Here is a 17,955-nt window from a genome sequence, read left to right on the forward strand (position 1 = left end):
GCCGACACCACCTTCGGCAGGAAGGACTGCACAGTGGAAGGACCAACTTATCCTGATGGAGAATCAGGAAGGGCAACCGACATGACAGAGCCGCGAGTTCCGACACTCGACGGATAGAAGTAATTGCAACCAAAAAAGCCACCTTATAAGACAGGAAGTGCAGCGACACCTGCTGCAAAGGCTCAAACGGAGAAGATTGGAGAGTGTTGAGCACTAGATTAAGATCCCAAGGATCCGATGGAGGACGCAAAGGGGGCGCAGCATGTGCCACCCCCTTCATAAAAGTCTGTACCACCGAAAATGAAGCTAAATTTCACTGAAAAAGAATGGAGAGAGCCGACACTTGCCCTTTGAGGGAGCTGAGAGCCAGCCGCAAGTCCATGCCCGACTGCAGGAAAGCCAAAAGTCGCGGGAAAGAAAAACGAGCGGGAGACAGCTGTCGCCACTCGCACCAACTAAAGTAGGACTTCCAGGTCCAGTGGTAGATTCTGGAAGACGACGGCTTCCTGGCCTAAATCATTGTCTGAACCACCACATCCGAAAACCCACAAGCTTTAAGTACGGCGGCTTCAACGGCCATGCCGTTAAATGTAGTGACCTTAAATTCGGGTGGAAGATCGGCCCCTGCGACAGCAAGTCCTCCCGAAGACGCCAAGGTTTGTTGGCGAGAAGTGCGACTAGGGATGCGTGTCACACCCTGCGTGGCCAATCTGGGGCCACGAGAATGGCGGGCAGTCCCTTGGACCTGATCTTCCGGAGAAGATGCGGAATGAGAGGAAGAGGCGGGAACACGTAAGGAAACGTGAACTGACTCCACGGCATCACAAGCGCGTCACATGCCAGGGCCATGGGGTCCCTGGACTGCTCGACAAAGTCCTCGACCTTGTTGAAGCGTGAGACCATGAGATCTACATCCGGCTGACCCCACTTCTCACAGATGGCCCGAAAGACCTGCAGGTGAAGAGCCCACTCGCCGGGATCGAGACGCTCCCGGCTGAGGAAATCTGCAATCCAGTTGTTGACGCCGGGTATGTGAACTGCCGACAGTGCCGGTACATGTTTCTCCGCCCAGCTAAAAATCTGCGCCGTCTCCACCATGACTGCTGGGCTCCGGGTGCTGCCCTGGTGATTAATGTACGCCAGCGCCTTGGAGTTGTTGAAGTGCACCCGCATCGGACAACCCCTGAGATGGTCGGCCCAATGTCGCAGTGAGAGACGAATCGCCCTCAACTCCAGAACATTGCTTGAAAGAGAGCGCTCCTCGTGTGACCATACCCCTTGAACAGAGAGATTTTCCAACACTCCCCCCCCCCAACCCTTGAGGCTTGCGTCTGTTGTTAACACCTTTTAACGGAAAAGGAGGAACGAGTGACCCGTCGTCAACATCGGAGAGACCATCCACCATTTGAGGGTCCGGCGCACTGGGGCAAGGAGATGCATTGGCCGATCCAAGGAGGCTGGGGAGCAATCCCAGCTGGACAGAATGGCTTGCTGAAGCTTTCTATTATGGAATTGAGCATAGGGAACTGCTTCGAAGGCAGAGACCATGTGCCCCAGAGCCTGCATGCAGAGACGAATGGGAACCGGAGCTGGCCACAACAAGGGGAGAATCTGAAGACTGAGAGCGGATAGTTTTTCTGGAGGCAAGAACACCTTGGCCTGACAAGTGTCCAGTACCATGCCCAGATAAGTCAACCGCTGCGATGGATAAAGACAAGACTTCCATCCGAAGGATAAAGACCTGTTCCATCCGAAGCGCTCCAGGGTGTCTAGAACAATGTTCAAGCTGTCCGCCGTCCCCTGCAACAACGGACCATTCACCAGGATGTCGTCTAAGTAAGGGATCGCCACGATCCCCCTGGCATGGAGCAGGTCCATGACTGCTGCCAGAACTTTTGTAAAAACCCTGGGAGCTGTGGCCAGGCCGAACGGGAGGGCTATAAATTGGTTGTGAAATGGACCCACTGCAAACCTGAGAAACCTCTGATGACTGACGCATATGGGCACAGGAAGATAAGCGTCCTTGATGTCTATCAGGGACAGGTACTCTCCCGGTTCCATGGACGCAATGACTCACCTCAGTGACTCCACCAGGAATCTGCGTACGCAAAAGGAAACAATTGAGCGCATTGAGGTCCAGAACGGGACGGACAGTCCCCTCTTTTTTGGGAACCACAAAAAGATTTGAGTAAAACCCCTGAAAACGGTCTTGCACAGGAACCGGAACAATCAAGCCTTGCTGCAGCAGCATGTGAATTGCCAGAAAAAAAGAATCTGCGGCTGCAGGAGAGGCCGGAGGAGATGACCGAAAAAAACAGGACAGAGGGGAGGACTTGAAGTCCAGCTTGTAGCTCTCTGCAATGACCTCCCTCACCCACGCATCTGAGATGTGAGCCAGCCAAACATGTCGAAACACATGAAGCCGGCCACCCACCCAAACGGAGGACGCCGGAAGCTGCCCGTCATGCAGTGGAGCTCATAGGGTTAAAGGACTTGGAGCCCTGTTGATGGGAATGCCAGGAAGGCCGCGGCTTGAAGGAAGGCTTGCGCTTCTGGCCGCTCTTATCGGACGCTCCCTTGGAGCCGGAAAAACTCTGAAAGGGACGAAGAAAAGGCTTCCGCTTTTTTGCCTTATTAGACCGTCCCCTGTTCTGAGGTAAATGGGTACTCTTACCACCTGTAGCGTCCGAAATAATCTCATCCAGGCGCTTACCAAAAAGTCTGCCGCCGATAAAGCATTATCTGACACCCAACACGAGAGCCATAGGGTACAGCGAATAGCCACTAACAGTGCCGATGAGCGAGAGCTGCAGGGCCACATCTGCACATTCCCCTGAGGGGACTCCCGAGTCGAGACCCTGATGTAAATTACTTGCCCACTCTCCCATCACCTTGCTCACCCATGTAAAGGCAAACACCGGCTGCAGCGCTGTGCCCATGGCAGATTTTGCAAACGCTTCCAGCTTCTTATCTTTGATATCAGAAAAAGAAGCCCCACCCACGATTGGCAAGGTGGTATGTTTAGCCAAGTGGGAAACTGGCGAGTCCACTATAGGTGGAGCCGACCATTTCTTAGTCAATTCCTCCGGAAAAGGATAAAGAATGTTCAAGCGTTTTGGCAACATGAAATGTTTATCAGGGAAATTCCCCTGGCACCCTAATGAGGAAAAAAGGGACAAACCACACTTACCCAGCTTGTGTCCCTGCAAGCAGCAAGCACAATCAGCGTCCCGCCAGGTGGTTAAAATCCCGGAAGTGGGCGGAGCCTACACTCCATCTGCTCAGCTGTTGGCGTGGAGGCGGGGTGATCACAAGCCCCGCCCCCAAAATGACGCCGACTCTCAGGACCCACCCATTGTCTTTGGCATCATCTCGCTGGAACTACGCTGGCATCACCGGCCGTCTCAGACACTGGCCAGGGAAAAAATAAGCCCTGCAAGAGTAGGCCGCACAGAAGCCGGGGCCTCAATTAATAATGGCCCCGGCTGCTCTAGAAGACGCGCCAACCAGAAAGTGGCTCTCGGGAAGAAAAAAGCTCCGCCCCCTCCTCCCCCAGGCGCGTTCAGGAGAACGCCGCTGGATCAAGCAAGCCGCATGAGGATGCCACAGCGTGCAGCCAACCGCAGGAGCAGCCCCCTGAGTCCTGTAAGACGAACGCCCCCAGGTACCATTAAAGGGCTCCTTTGCTGCCCATAATACAGATGACATCACACATGAGGGGGAAGAGGGAACTGGAGGGGGGCACTGTGGGCAGTCTCCTACTCACCTGTCTGAAGTCTTCTGCCCCCCTGGCTCTAGCTGGATCACCACCTTCGGTGTGCGGCCCCTTGGTGAGGGACGCTACACCAGAAACAGAGGAGACTTTCGCTGGGGGGGCCGTGGTGATGCGATTGCTGGCGGGAGACAGAGGTTTTTACGGGAACCTCTGGTACTTCTTTTCTTCCAGAGGGCGGGAACGAGCAGGGGGTTTGGGTGACCCCCTGGTCTCCCGGCTCCTGGTTGGGAGTGCAGGCTGTTTAAAAGACTGCCTAAAGCTTCCCGCTAGAAGGAAAAAAAGAGACAAAATTTGAAAACTAGCAGACCTGCAACGCAGGAAGGTCTGCCTCCTACAGACACTAAGCTAAAACTGATATAGCTTAGTCCCTGTAGGAAGGACATAGCTGAAGAGGGAGGAGCTTACACTTTGTTGCTTAGTGTCCGCCTCCTAGCGGCAACAACTATACCCATGGTCAAAGCCTGTGTCCCCCAATGAGACGGATGAGAAATATCTATGTGTTGTATCCTTCAGTAAACAGCAGCTGGATATGGTAGGAGTACCTCCACCAGCTTCAGCTTATTTTATATGGGAGTACCACCTGTCCTTGGAAGACTAGACAATTTCAGTGGCAGCTGGGAGTACCACCCTTCTATGAAGGGCAATACACAGCTATGTGTAATATATAAGAAATGAAGCATTTTCAGCAGGACATTACAGGACCACCACCACCACCATCCTGAGCTGCTTTCAATGGCTCAACTAATAAAGTTTTGCTTCCCATAAGGCCTCCTGCACATGAACGTGTGCGCCCCGGGACCGAGTTGCAGGCCGCAATGCACGAACACCGACCGTTGGGCAGCCGCAGCGGATCGCGGACCCATTCACTTTAATGGGTACGCAATACGCCCGTTCCGCAAAAAGATAGGACATGTTCTATCTTTTTACAGAACGTAAGCACGGAACAGAACCCCACAGAAGCACTCCGTAGTGCTTCCGTAGGGTTCCGTTACATGCTTCCGTTCCGCATCTCTGGATTTGCGGACCCATTCAAGTGAATGGGTCAGCATCCGTGATGCGGAATGCACACGGAACGGTGCCCGTGTATTACGGATCCGCAAATGCGGTCCTCAATACGGCAATGGGAAGCGCACGTTTATGTGCAGGAGGCCTAAAGGAGATCCTGGATTTGAGACCCAGCAGTATTCCCCTAAGCACCTCCATACCTTCCACAGGACTCCTTACAGCTCAGCTGAAGGGCCCTTCCCTGAGGAAATCCCCATCCCTATGACGGGACTCCTTACAGTGCAGCAGAGCCGGTGAGGGGCGAGGACACGATCAGGTCAGTTACCGAGTCTGCATTTTGGTTTCTATTCTATTTCTATTAATTGCCCAGACCAAACTCCATGTGTGATCCCAGCCTTATAAAGCTTTCTATAAGTTCCTGACAGAATCCAGGATTCTCCTCTACAGCCGGTCATGACTTATATATAAACGTCCGACCATCTCTGACGACCAGCCCTGCACTCTTCCGACACATTTTACCCTTCAACACTTTAATTTAACAAGTTTATATAAAAAAGGATCCGTCAGCACATTCCTCAACACAACCTGCATTCATTATTTAACAGATCTTAGCCCTGAGGATGTTGGTGGACTCACTAGAAGAATCCATGTCATAATACACATCTAGAGCTGAATTCACACTGTCTTTTTTAGTGCACCTCCTCTCCTGCTGCTGCTGAAATCTCACACTGTTCAGTACACGCTGCAGTCTCGCTGGCTCTTTGGTTAGAGAGCGCCCGTCTCCAGGAGCAGTTTCAGTGTGGACTTCCATCTGCTGCTTTATTTTACTGCACGTTGTACTGAGCATGTGTGAGATATCAGCAGCAGCAGGAGAGGAGGTGCACTGAAAGGAGCTCGTCAGTTAAGCCATAGATGGTCAGAGAATGAGGATAGGTCATGAATACAGGACTCAGGAGCGCTCTTACTTTCTAGATGGGGTCATAAATGCTCATTTTAAGATCAGCCATTCTGACACAGAATTTCAAAGTAAGTAAGTACACCGGCCTCATCAGGTCTAAGAGATCTCCTTAATACTACATGTCGTCTGAATTGAGACATTTAGTGAGAGATTCTCTATTATATATATTTTTTTAACATTACTTTTTTTATTTAAAGTTTTACATCCAACAAATATGCAGCAGCTTCACATTTGTTACAGCAGTAATAAGTAATAAAGATATAAAATCTTCCATTATCACCTGATTACATTTATATTACATATGTAAACTGCCTGATAGAGACATATAAGAAAAGAAACATAAATAAAACAAATCATATCAGATCTGGTCCGAGTCTGAAGGGAGAGTTTTATATCTCACCTAACTCTGACAACAGTCCGAGATCGAGAGTCAGAGGGAGTATCTGAGATTTCCCCAAACTAAGACTGCTCTTCTATCTTCATCGTCCTCGTCCCTATGTTGGAGCGGTTTTTGAGGGGTGCTTCCTCCATAGGTCCCACAAGGTCTTAAATGCCTCATATCTGTTTAGTCTGATTGCAGTCATTTCCTCCACAGAGATCCTCTATAATATTATGGACAATCTGGTCCTGACCACACAATCCTACATTTACTAAGATCATGCACCATGAGGTGAAGAACATGTCTCAGGGAGAATTCACGGACATGACAATGCGGTCTGTAAGGTCTAATGGCCGCACAGTCACCAGATCTCGGGTTTATAGACATCTTTTGAGTTTTTTATCTCATGACTTGTATTTCTTGATGGCACCATTTTGGGGCACATGTAATCGGTTTAGGTTTTATTCATCTTATTTGAGGGAACACATAAAGCCCCGCTATTCCTCCAATGTTCCTTGTGGTATTTTCCCCCGTTTATTGCTGTCACGGCGCGGTGTGGGTGGTGAACCTCACACCGAACGCAAGAGGCAAGGGAAAAAGTTCTAGGCCTGGAAACTAGGGAAAGGGGAAAAGGTCACCACCTAGTGAATCCCTAAACCGAGCCTGACTACTATCAGTATGAACAGACCTCGATGGTAGGAATGTTCATACGCTGGAACCTAGAGCCCTATCTGACCCTAAAGGACCCTGGAAATAGTGTCAGGACAAAAGATGACCTGTTTCTTCCCAGCTGAAGGAACAGGAGACTCCCTCAGGCCTAATACCAAAAGATAGGGGAATACAACAAACAAGAAATAGGGAAAAGACACTTAACGCCGAAGTATGCGGACGATCAGGAACTCAGAGGAGAACCAGCACCTGCACAACCAGAAAGGAGCTATCAACCGCATAGCATGGGTGAGACCAGACTAAATAGAGGAGTTGGAATGACCACTAAGCTACACCTGAGACAAGAGGTGTGGTCATAACCAGCAACAACACAGAAACAAGTGAAACCAAAGAGGCTGTCAGATCACATCACGTGCAGCCAGTCTCTTAGATCTTCTGACTCCTGTCACAGGGGAGACCGTGACAATTGCGCAGTAAAAAAAACGTGTGACTTTTATTCAATGGGACGGCACGAATGATGTGACACCAGAGATGGAGATTATTTATGATGTTTTACTCAATACAAATATATTTTATGAACAAAAAAAGTGCTTTATTGTTTTTTTCCTTACAAGACACAACTATTTCCTGTTCCCGTCGCTGGGCCGGTACGAGGCTCTTATTGTTTTACTGAGTTGTCATTTTTAATGGTTCCATTTTGGGGTACTTATAATTTATTGACTAATTAATTTTTTTGGGAGGGTGGAGAATGGAAAAAAATACTGAATCCAGCTTTTAGTTTTTTCACACACTGCTCTGTTCTATATGAATACGTTCTCTTTATTCTAGGGGTCGTTATAAATGTGTCTGAACCAAATATATAGAACAACTCTAACGACGTTATTTTTCATTGTATACGTTTTTTTTTTCTTTTAGTTTTTTTGTGCGGAGGGGGAAGAATCCTACATGTCTTTCTTCCTAGGGGACTTGAATCCTGATCCTTTTATCACTTGTATAATGCTTTGCAGTTTATAGTTTTCCATAGCATTACTGGCGGTAGTACACTGACCGGAGATCTATTAGGCTGTACCGCTGGGGTCTCCTATTACACAGCAGGTCTGGGGTCTTTGTGAGGCCTCTGGGCGCCATTGTACCTGATTACATTTTGGGGTGTCTATGGCCAGACAGATGGAGACCCAGCCTCGTCTATACCACTTAGATGTTGCTACACGTATGATGGACATTTCCATTATGAGTCCAGTGTATTCATCAGATATGGGCTCCCCCCACCCTCATACTACTGACTTGCCCCCAGCCTCATATATGAAATATAGAAGTAAAATGAGGAGTTTTCTTCTGCTGACGAGCCCAAAACGATGCTTAACCCTAGAGCAGCAGCCGGTGATCAGATTCTCCTCCTGCCCTGAAGGCACCAAGGACAGAATCTGAAGTCACTTTCTCCATTCATGATTCCATACCTGTGGTGACATCTCCTGGAATGTCCTCCTCCACCTCACTCTTACACAGGGGATCGCCCATCATCCGCTCCTCTTCATCCTCCACTTTAATATCAGTCAGTTCTTCCCCCTGATTTGTCATCTGTAACAATTCAGTACAATACAGCAGACAGGTGGGAAATCTAACAGATCCACAGAAGAGACCCCCACAATCTATGACCCCTCTATGACTGCAGGACCCCCCTATATAGATGTGTATAGGGCTCAGCTCCATCTACCTGAGGGTTCTCTGGGACCTTCTCCTCTGGACAGTCCTGGGAATACAGAGGACGAGGACATCTCTCTGGTGGATTTATCCTCCTGGATCCATCTGTTGAGACACAAGCACACAGTGACTGAACACATGGCCTCCTGTAGATCTGTCTATAGATCAGACTCTTCTCTCAGCTCCTTCACTTCTAGGTTTAGTGATCGGAGGAGATAACACTGGAGGGGTTCCTGATATCTCCCTCTGACAGAAGCTCCGACGACAGGCTCTATACACACACGTGTATACACTGCACATAACAGCTCTTACCTTGTGATATAAGAGGCTGGTGCTCCTCCATTACATGTCACTGCACACACGTGTATACACTGCACATGACGGCTCTTACCTTGTGATATAAGAGGCTGGTGCTCCTCCATTACATGTCACTGCACACACGTGTATACACTGCACATGACGGCTCTTACCTTGTGATATAAGAGGCTGGTGCTCCTCCATTACATGTCACTGCACACACGTGTATACACTGCACATGACGGCTCTTACCTTGTGATATAAGAGGCTGGTGCTCCTCCATTACATGTCACTGCACACACGTGTATACACTGCACATGACGGCTCTTACCTTGTGATATAAGAGGCTGGTGCTCCTCCATCATGGCCTCCTTGTACAGATCCTTGTGTCCTTCTATATACTCCCACTCCTCCATGGAGAAATAGACAGTGACGTCCTGACACCTTATAGGAACCTGACAACACAATGACACCGTCATCACCCAGACCCCTCCAGTGCTGTTACTGGAGAATTTCCCAGCATTCCCAGCAGTGTCACCTCTCCAGTCAGCAGCTCCATCATCTTGTGGGTGAGGTCTAGGATCTTCTGCTCATGTATCAGGGGGTGAGGGGGAGGCTCTGTGATGGGGGGAGGGGTCCTGCTCCGCCCTCCTGACTCCTGGAGATGGATGATGGAAGTCACACAGTCCCCCGATGTCTTCTTCACTATTCTGTACTCCTGTGGATGGAGAGAGACACTTAGGGAATAAACCCTTCAGGGGCCATGTGCTCTCCTCCGGCCCTCTCCTCCTGGTACAACGTGCCTACTTACCTTCTTATGGCTCCTACAACATGACTATTGGTCACTGGTCACATGACACATCACTCACCATACTGGGGGCTGATCTTCAGGTTCTCCATCACTTGGAAGGTCTGGAGGCCGTTCTCCAGGACCCTGGACTCTTCCTATCACCTCCTATGATGGATTCTCCTTCCCGATGTCTGACTTGTTACAGAATACAATAAAGAGGAGAGAAATCTAGAAAAGTTTACCTCTCCGCTCAGCAGGGAGATGATCTCCAAGGTGAGGTCTAATATTCTTCTGCTGATCTCCTTCCTGTCCATCCTTGGTGGTCATTCAGGAGAAGAGGAGAGAACTGGAGGAGCTGGAGGCTTCTAGTACTGCAGGCGCCTTTATGAGAAGAGGAGAGGAAATCATCCAGGGGACAAGACCAGATGTCACCTCCAGAACCGCACTTCCTGAGCCTGGAGGGGCCCCGCTTCTCAGAGCCCCCACCACATGGATTCCAGGGGCCCCAACATGGAGATCTCTGGTGGCTCCACAGGAGATAAATGTCTGATAGATGCAGGTCCCACCTCTGGGCTGTGCTCAGCTGTGTCCACAACTCCTAGAGAAGAGACTGGAGAGAGCTGAGCTCAGGCCGGGCCCCCGCTCCATTCATTCTCCTCCTGGAGGCAGGGGCCCCTCACCAGGACAGTCAGGGGCCAGTGAATGATGACAACCCCCACTATCCTTACTACTCCCCCATCATACTAAGCTGAGGAGCGGAGAAGGATTCCTTGTGTGTAATGGAGGAGAATCTCCAGAGGTGACATGTCTGAGCTCTCCACCACACTGTCTCCTCACAGCTCATCTTACCTGCAGGCTGGAGGAATGGCTGATACCAGAGAGAACAAGAGGCCTGACTACCGACCAGGACCTGCCCAGTATCTGCTGCCCTGCCAGAGCTGAAGGACCTGGGGTGACGTCACCGTCATGTGATCACTGCAGGGGGTGGAGCTGAAATTTAACAAAGATCACATGATGATGACATCACCACAGGTCCTAGAAGTCCTAGAAGCCTCCAGCTCCTCCAGTTCTCTCCTCTTCTCCTGAATGACCACCAAGGATGGACAGGAAGGAGATCAGCAGAAGAATATTAGACCTCACCTTGGAGATCATCTCCCTGCTGAGCGGAGAGGTAAACTTTTCTAGATTTCTCTCCTCTGTATTGTATTCTGTAACAAGTCAGACATCGGGAAGGAGAATCCATCATAGGAAGTGATAGGAAGAGTCCAGGGTCCTGGAGAACGGCCTCCAGACCTTCCAAGTGATGGAGAACCTGAAGATCAGCCCCCAGTATAATGAGTGATGTGTCATGTGACCAGTGACCAATAGTCATGTTGTAGGAGCCATGAGAAGGTAAGTAGGCACGTTGTACCAGGAGGAGAGGGCCGGAGGAGAGCACATGGCCCCTGAAGGGTTTATTCCCTAAGTGTCTCTCTCCATCCACAGGAGTACACAATAGTGAAGAAGACATCGGGGGACTGTGTGACTCCCATCATCCATCTCCAGGAGTCAGGAGGGCGGAGCAGGACCCCTCCCCCCATCACAGAGCCTCCCCCTCCCCCCCTGATACATGAGCAGAAGATCCTAGAACTCACCCACAAGATGATGGAGCTGCTGACTGGAGAGGTGACACTGCTGGGAATGCTGGGAAATTCTCCAGTAACAGCACTGGAGGGGTCTGGGTGATGACGGTGTCATTGTGTTGTCAGGTTCCTATAAGGTGTCAGGATGTCACTGTCTATTTCTCCATGGAGGAGTGGGAGTATATAGAAGGCCACAAGGACCTGTACAAGGAGGCCATGATGGAGGAGCACCAGCCTCTTATATCACAGGGTAAGAGCCGTCATGTGCAGTGTGTACACGTGTGTGCAGTGACATGTAATGGAGGAGCACCAGCCTCTTATATCACAAGGTAAGAGCCGTCATGTGCAGTGTATACACGTGTGTGCAGTGACATGTAATGGAGGAGCACCAGCCTCTTATATCACAGGGTAAGAGCCGTCATGTGCAGTGTATACAGGTGTGTGCAGTGACATGTAATGGAGGAGCACCAGCCTCTTATATCACAAGGTAAGAGCCGTCATGTGCAGTGTATACACGTGTGTGCAGTGACATGTAATGGGGGAGCACCAGCCTCTTATATCACAGGGTAAGAGCCGTCATGTGCAGTGTGTACACGTGTGTGCAGTGACATGTAATGGAAGAGCACCAGCCTCTTATATCACAGGGTAAGACCCGTCATGTGCAGTGTATACACGTGTGTGCAGTGACCTGTAATGGAGGAGCACCGGCCTCTTATATCACAGGGTAAGACCCGTCATGTGCAGTGTATACACGTGTGGGCAGTGACATGTAATGGAGGAGCACCAGCCTCTTATATCACAGGGTAAGAGCCGTCATGTGCAGTGTATACACGTGTGTGCAGTGACATGTAATGGAGGAGCACCAGCCTCTTATATCACAGGGTAAGAGCCGTCATGTGCAGTGTATACACGTGTGTGCAGTGACATGTAATGGAGGAGCACCAGTCTCTTATATCACAAGGTAAGATCCGTCATGTGCAGTGTATACACGTGTGTGCAGTGACATGTAACGGAGGAGCACCAGCCTCTTATATCACAAGGTAAGAGCCGTCATGTGCAGTGTATACACGTGTGTGCAGTGACATGTAATGGAGGAGCTCCAGCCTCTTATATCACAGGGTAAGAGCCGTCATGTGCAGTGTATACACGTGTGTGCAGTGACATGTAATGGAGGAGCACCAGTCTCTTATATCACAAGGTAAGAGCCGTCATGTGCAGTGTATACACGTGTGTGCAGTGACATGTAATGGAGGAGCACCAGCCTCTTATATCACAGGGTAAGAGCCGTCATGTGCAGTGTATATACGTGTGTGCAGTGACATGTAATGGAGGAGCACCAGCCTCTTATATCACAAGGTAAGAGCCGTCATGTGCAGTGTATACACGTGTGTGCAGTGACATGTAATGGAGGAGCACCAGCCTCTTATATCACAGGGTAAGAGCCGTCATGTGCAGTGTATACACGTGTGTGCAGTGACATGTAATGGCGGAGCCCCAGCCTCTTATATCACAGGGTAAGAGCCCTCATGTGCAGTGTATACACGTGTGTGCAGTGACATGTAATGGAGGAGCACCAGCCTCTTATATCACAGTGTAAGAGCCGTCATGTACAGTGTATACACGTGTGTGCAGTGACATGTAATGGAGGACCACCAGCCTCTTATATCACAAGGTAAGAGCCGTCATGTGCAGTGTATACACGTGTGTGCAGTGACATGTAATGGAGGAGCACCAGCCTCTTATATCACAAGGTAGGACCCGTCATGTGCAGTGTATACACGTGTGTGCAGTGACATGTAATGGAGGAGCACCAGCCTCTTATATCACAAGGTAGGACCCGTCATGTGCAGTGTATACACGTGTGTGCAGTGACATGTAATGGAGGAGCACCAGCCTCTTATATCACAAGGTAAGAGCCGTCATGTGCTGTGTATACACGTGTGTGCAGTGACATGTAATGGAGGAGCACCAGCCTCTTATATCACAAGGTAAGACCCGTCATGTGCAGTGTATACACGTGTGTGCAGTGACATGTAATGGAGGAGCACCAGCCTCTTATATCACAAGGTAAGAGCCGTCATGTGCAGTGTATACACGTGTGTGCAGTGACATGTAATGGAGGAGCACCAGCCTCTTATATCACAAGGTAAGAGCCGTCATGTGCAGTGTATACACGTGTGTGCAGTGTATACACGTGTGTGCAGTGACATGTAATGGAGGAGCACCAGCCTCTTATATCACAAGGTAAGAGCCGTCATGTGCAGTGTATACATGTGTGTGCAGTGACATGTAATGCAGGAGCACCAGACTCTTATATCACAAGGTAAGAACCGTCATGTGCAGTGTATACATGTGTGTGCAGTGACATGTAATGGAGGAGCACCAGCCTCTTATATCACAAGGTAAGAGCCGTCATGTGCAGTGTATACACGTGTGTGCAGTGACATGTAATGGAGGAGCACCAGCCTCTTATATCACAAGGTAAGAGCCGTCATGTGCAGTGTATACACGTGTGTGCAGTGACATGTAATGGAGGAGCACCAGCCTCTTATATCACAGGGTAAGACCCGTCATGTGCAGTGTATACACGTGTGTGCAGTGACATGTAATGGAGGAGCACCAGCCTCTTATATCACAAGGTAAGAACCGTCATGTGCAGTGTATACACGTGTGTGCAGTGACATGTAATGGAGGAGCACCAGCATCTTATATCACAGGGTAAGACCCGTCATGTGCAGTGTATACACGTGTGTGCAGTGACATGTAATGGAGGAGCACCAGCCTCTTATATCACAAGGTAAGAACCGTCATGTGCAGTGTATACACGTGTGTGCAGTGACATGTAATGGAGGAGCACCAGCATCTTATATCACAAGGTAAGACCCGTCATGTGCAGTGTATACACGTGTGTGCAGTGACATGTAATGGAGGAGCTCCAGCCTCTTATATCACAAGGTAAGAGCCGTCATGTGCAGTGTATACACGTGAGTGCAGTGACATGTAATGGAGGAGCACCAGCCTCTTATATCACAGGGTAAGACCCGTCATGTGCAGTGTGTACACGTGTGTGCAGTGACATGTAATGGAGGAGCACCAGCCTCTTATATCACAAGGTAAGAGCCGTCATGTGCAGTGTATACACGTGTGTGCAGTGACATGTAATGGAGGAGCACCAGCCTCTTATATCACAGGGTAAGACCCGTCATGTGCAGTGTATACACGTGTGTGCAGTGACATGTAATGGAGGAGCACCAGCCTCTTATATCACAAGGTAAGACCCGTCATGTGCAGTGTATACACGTGTGTGCAGTGACATGTAATGGAGGAGCACCAGCCTCTTATATCACAAGGTAAGAGCCGTCATGTGCAGTGTATACACGTGTGTGCAGTGACATGTAATGGAGGAGCACCAGCCTCTTATATCACAGGGTAAGAGCCGTCATGTGCAGTGTATACACGTGTGTGCAGTGACATGTAATGGAGGAGCACCAGCCTCTTATATCACAGGGTAAGACCCGTCATGTGCAGTGTGTACACGTGTGTGCAGTGACATGTAATGGAGGAGCTCCACAGTTTCTTCTCACATTACATCGGGCCGGTATAGTAGACTACACTGCTCTATCACTTTGCAGCTTATCTTCCTCACTTCCTCTCTTCTGAATCACCAACTCTTATTATGAGTGTTTTTAATATCCCCATTGATGATCCCATCTCCCTATCAGCCGCTCACTTTCTTTCTTTAACCTCCTCTCTTGGCCTATCACAACTGACTTCCTCTGCCACGCATGAACAGGGCAATACACTCAATCTAGTCTTCTTCCATCACTGCTCAGTCTCAAACTTTAGTAACTTATCCTTCCCACTTTCTGACCACAATCTTCTTTCATTTACTAAGACCTCTCACTTTTCTCATGACAATCCTACTTTTCACATTTCCAGAAACCTACACACCATTAACCCCCAGCAACCTATTAACCCCCTACAATTAGCTCTTACCCCAATCTCTTCCCTCCCCTGTCCAGACTTGGCTGCCAATCATTACAACCAGACCCTCAAAACCACCCTAGAGGAAGTTGCTCCAATATCAATCCGACCCTCCCTACACATAACACGGCAGCCCTGGCACACACCTGAAACACGTTTTCTCCAGCGCTGCTCCAGATGTGCAGAACGCTTATGGAGAAAATCGCAAATATCAGCAGACTTCCTCCATTATAAATTTATGCTCAAAAATCATCTCATCTCCTTACTCTCAAATAACAAAATGACTCTGACGCTTTACATTCCCTTCTAAGCCCTAAAGTTCCAGAACCTGTCACTGACCTCTGCGCTGATGGCATGGCCAGCTACTTCAGAGACAAGATTGGCAGTATCCGGCAGGAAATAATCTCCCAGTCCCCAAATAATTTCAATCCTCCTCCCTCCCATTCCTCCACATGCTTTCTCTCCTCTTTTGACCCTGTAACAGAGGAAGTAGTCTCCAGGCTTCTCTCTTCTTCTCGACCCACGACCTGTAGCAGTGATCCTATTCCATCACACCTCCTCCAGTCCCTCTCTCCGGCTGCCATCACTCACCTACCTACAATTTTTAACCCCTCGCTCTCCTCTGATGTCTTTCCCTCCTCTTTCAAACACTCTGTTATAACCCCACTACTAAAGAAACCATCTCTTGACCCGACCTGTGCTGCTAACTACTGACCTGTTTATAACCTCCCCTTCATCTCTAAACTCCTTGAACGTCTTGTCTACTCTCACTTAATAAGCTATCTCTCTGCAAACTTTCTTCTTGACCCCTTACAATCTGCCTTTCGCCCTCCTCACTCTACAGAAACTGCCCTTACTAATCTCCTAACAGCAAAAAGAAATGGTGATTATTCTCTACTGATTCTGCTGGATCTTTCTGCAGCATTTGATATCGTAGACCATAAACTCCTCCTCACCATGCTCCACTCATTTGGCCTTAAGGACACTGCCCTCTCTTGGTTTTCTTCCTATCTCTCTGGCCGCTCCTTTAGTGTATCATTTGCTGGCTCTTCTTCTCCTCTTCCTCTTGATGTCGGTGTTCCTCAGGGCTCAGTACTAGGTCCTCTACTCTTCTCCCTCTAAACAGCCCCCATCGGACAGACTATCAGTAGATATGGCTTTCCGTACAGTGACGAAACCAACCTCGCCACTGGGTTTTGGAGGGGCCTGTTTGCCAGCCTCTTGCCTCAGGATTATGGTCCATATACTAACTTTGAAGGAGAAGACAGACCGGCCGCACAGCCTAAATCTGTGGAACTGTTTTAGGCAGCAAAGCTATGCTTGCGGTCGGCAAAATGTGATTTCCATGGAATTCGGGAACCCCTGCTCGGATCTGGGTGATTTTTGGATGTGTTGTTCACCCAGATCAGAGCTATCCATGGATGTATAAATTATGGGAATATGTAGGGTTTTGAGGTGTGTTCTGTGTTTTGGGGAAAATGTGTGCATTAAAGGCTGACATGTAGCCCCATTAAAGAGTCCCTGTTTTATCCTTAACATAGAGCCTCGTCTCATGTGTGGGGGGAAAGGCTGTATCTACACTGGGGAATGCTATACGCTGTATATTCCCCTGGCTATAATCACTGAGCTCTTTTAAGAGCTTGTTCCTGCATCGCTCTCTGAAGGAAGAGAGGTTCACCCACTGGATCCTGGAGCCTTGTCATAGGTCCATGGTGGGAAGGAGACGGTGAGACCCCCAACCAAGCTGCGGCGGTTCGTGGGGTCTGCAGTGCTTACGGTGTCAAGTGGAGTGCTTGGAGCCCTCGGGAAGCACTAGGAGCATCCATTAACGGAGGTACCTAGTCGGGGTGCCAGGAGATCTGTTAGTTACCATCTCTATGCTGATGAACCCAACTATACACTTCATCCCCTGACATCATCCCTGCTTTACTCCAGAACACCAGTAATTGTCTGGCAGCTGTCTCTAACATCCTGTCCTCTCTGTATCTAAAACTGAACCTCTCAAAAACTGAACTTCTTGTCTTTCCCCATCTACTAACCCACCTAAACTTGATATTTCAATTTCGGTCTGCAGCACTATCATATCTCCTGTGCAACATGCCCGCTGTCTTGGGGCCACATTTGACTCTGATCTTTCCTTTGTTCCCCATATTCAGTCACTTACACGCTCTTGTCGTCTGCACGTCAAGAATATCGCCAGAATCCGCCCTTTTCTTTCCATGGAAACTGCAAAATCTCTTGTTGTTGCCTTGATTCATTCTCGTCTTGACTACTGCAACGCATTACTAATCGGTCTCCCTCTCACTAAACTCTCCTCCTTCAGTCTGTCCTAAATGCTGCAGCCAGGCTCATCTATCCATCTAACCGCTACACTATTTCTACTAGTCTGTGCCAGTCACTTCACTGGTTGCCCATCCACCACAGAATACAGTCCACACTTCTCTCCCTCATGCACAAAGCTCTTCACAGTACTGCACCTCCATACATCTCCTCCCTCATTTCCATCTACCACCCTACTCCTGCTCATTGTTCTGTTAGCGATTAAGATTAATAACCTCCATAATTCGTACCTCTCCTGTCTTCAAGACTTTTCTCGAGCTGCACCTACTCTCTGGAATACTCTGCCCGGAATACTAGGTCAATTAACAACTTCTCCACCTTCAAACGTGCCTTAAAAACACATCTTGTCAGGCAGGCTTATCAAGCTTCCTAAACTGACTTTTCCCCGACTAAACCTTCCCCCACCAACTCCTCTGGCTTGAACTCTATCCTCTA

At 49.2% G+C, this 17,955-nt stretch overlaps 2 pseudogenes; one reads left to right on the plus strand and one right to left on the minus strand.

Moving 5' to 3' along the window:
* LOC120992024 overlaps positions 1-17,955 on the plus strand; it is a 363,844-nt pseudogene that overhangs the window by 86,809 nt on the left and 259,080 nt on the right.
* The window catches only part of LOC120992027, a 207,837-nt pseudogene that overhangs the window by 45,588 nt on the left and 144,294 nt on the right, over positions 1-17,955 (minus strand).

This window comes from Bufo bufo, chromosome 2 (genome assembly GCF_905171765.1).
Source record: "Bufo bufo chromosome 2, aBufBuf1.1, whole genome shotgun sequence".
NCBI classification, from domain to species: domain Eukaryota; kingdom Metazoa; phylum Chordata; class Amphibia; order Anura; family Bufonidae; genus Bufo; species Bufo bufo.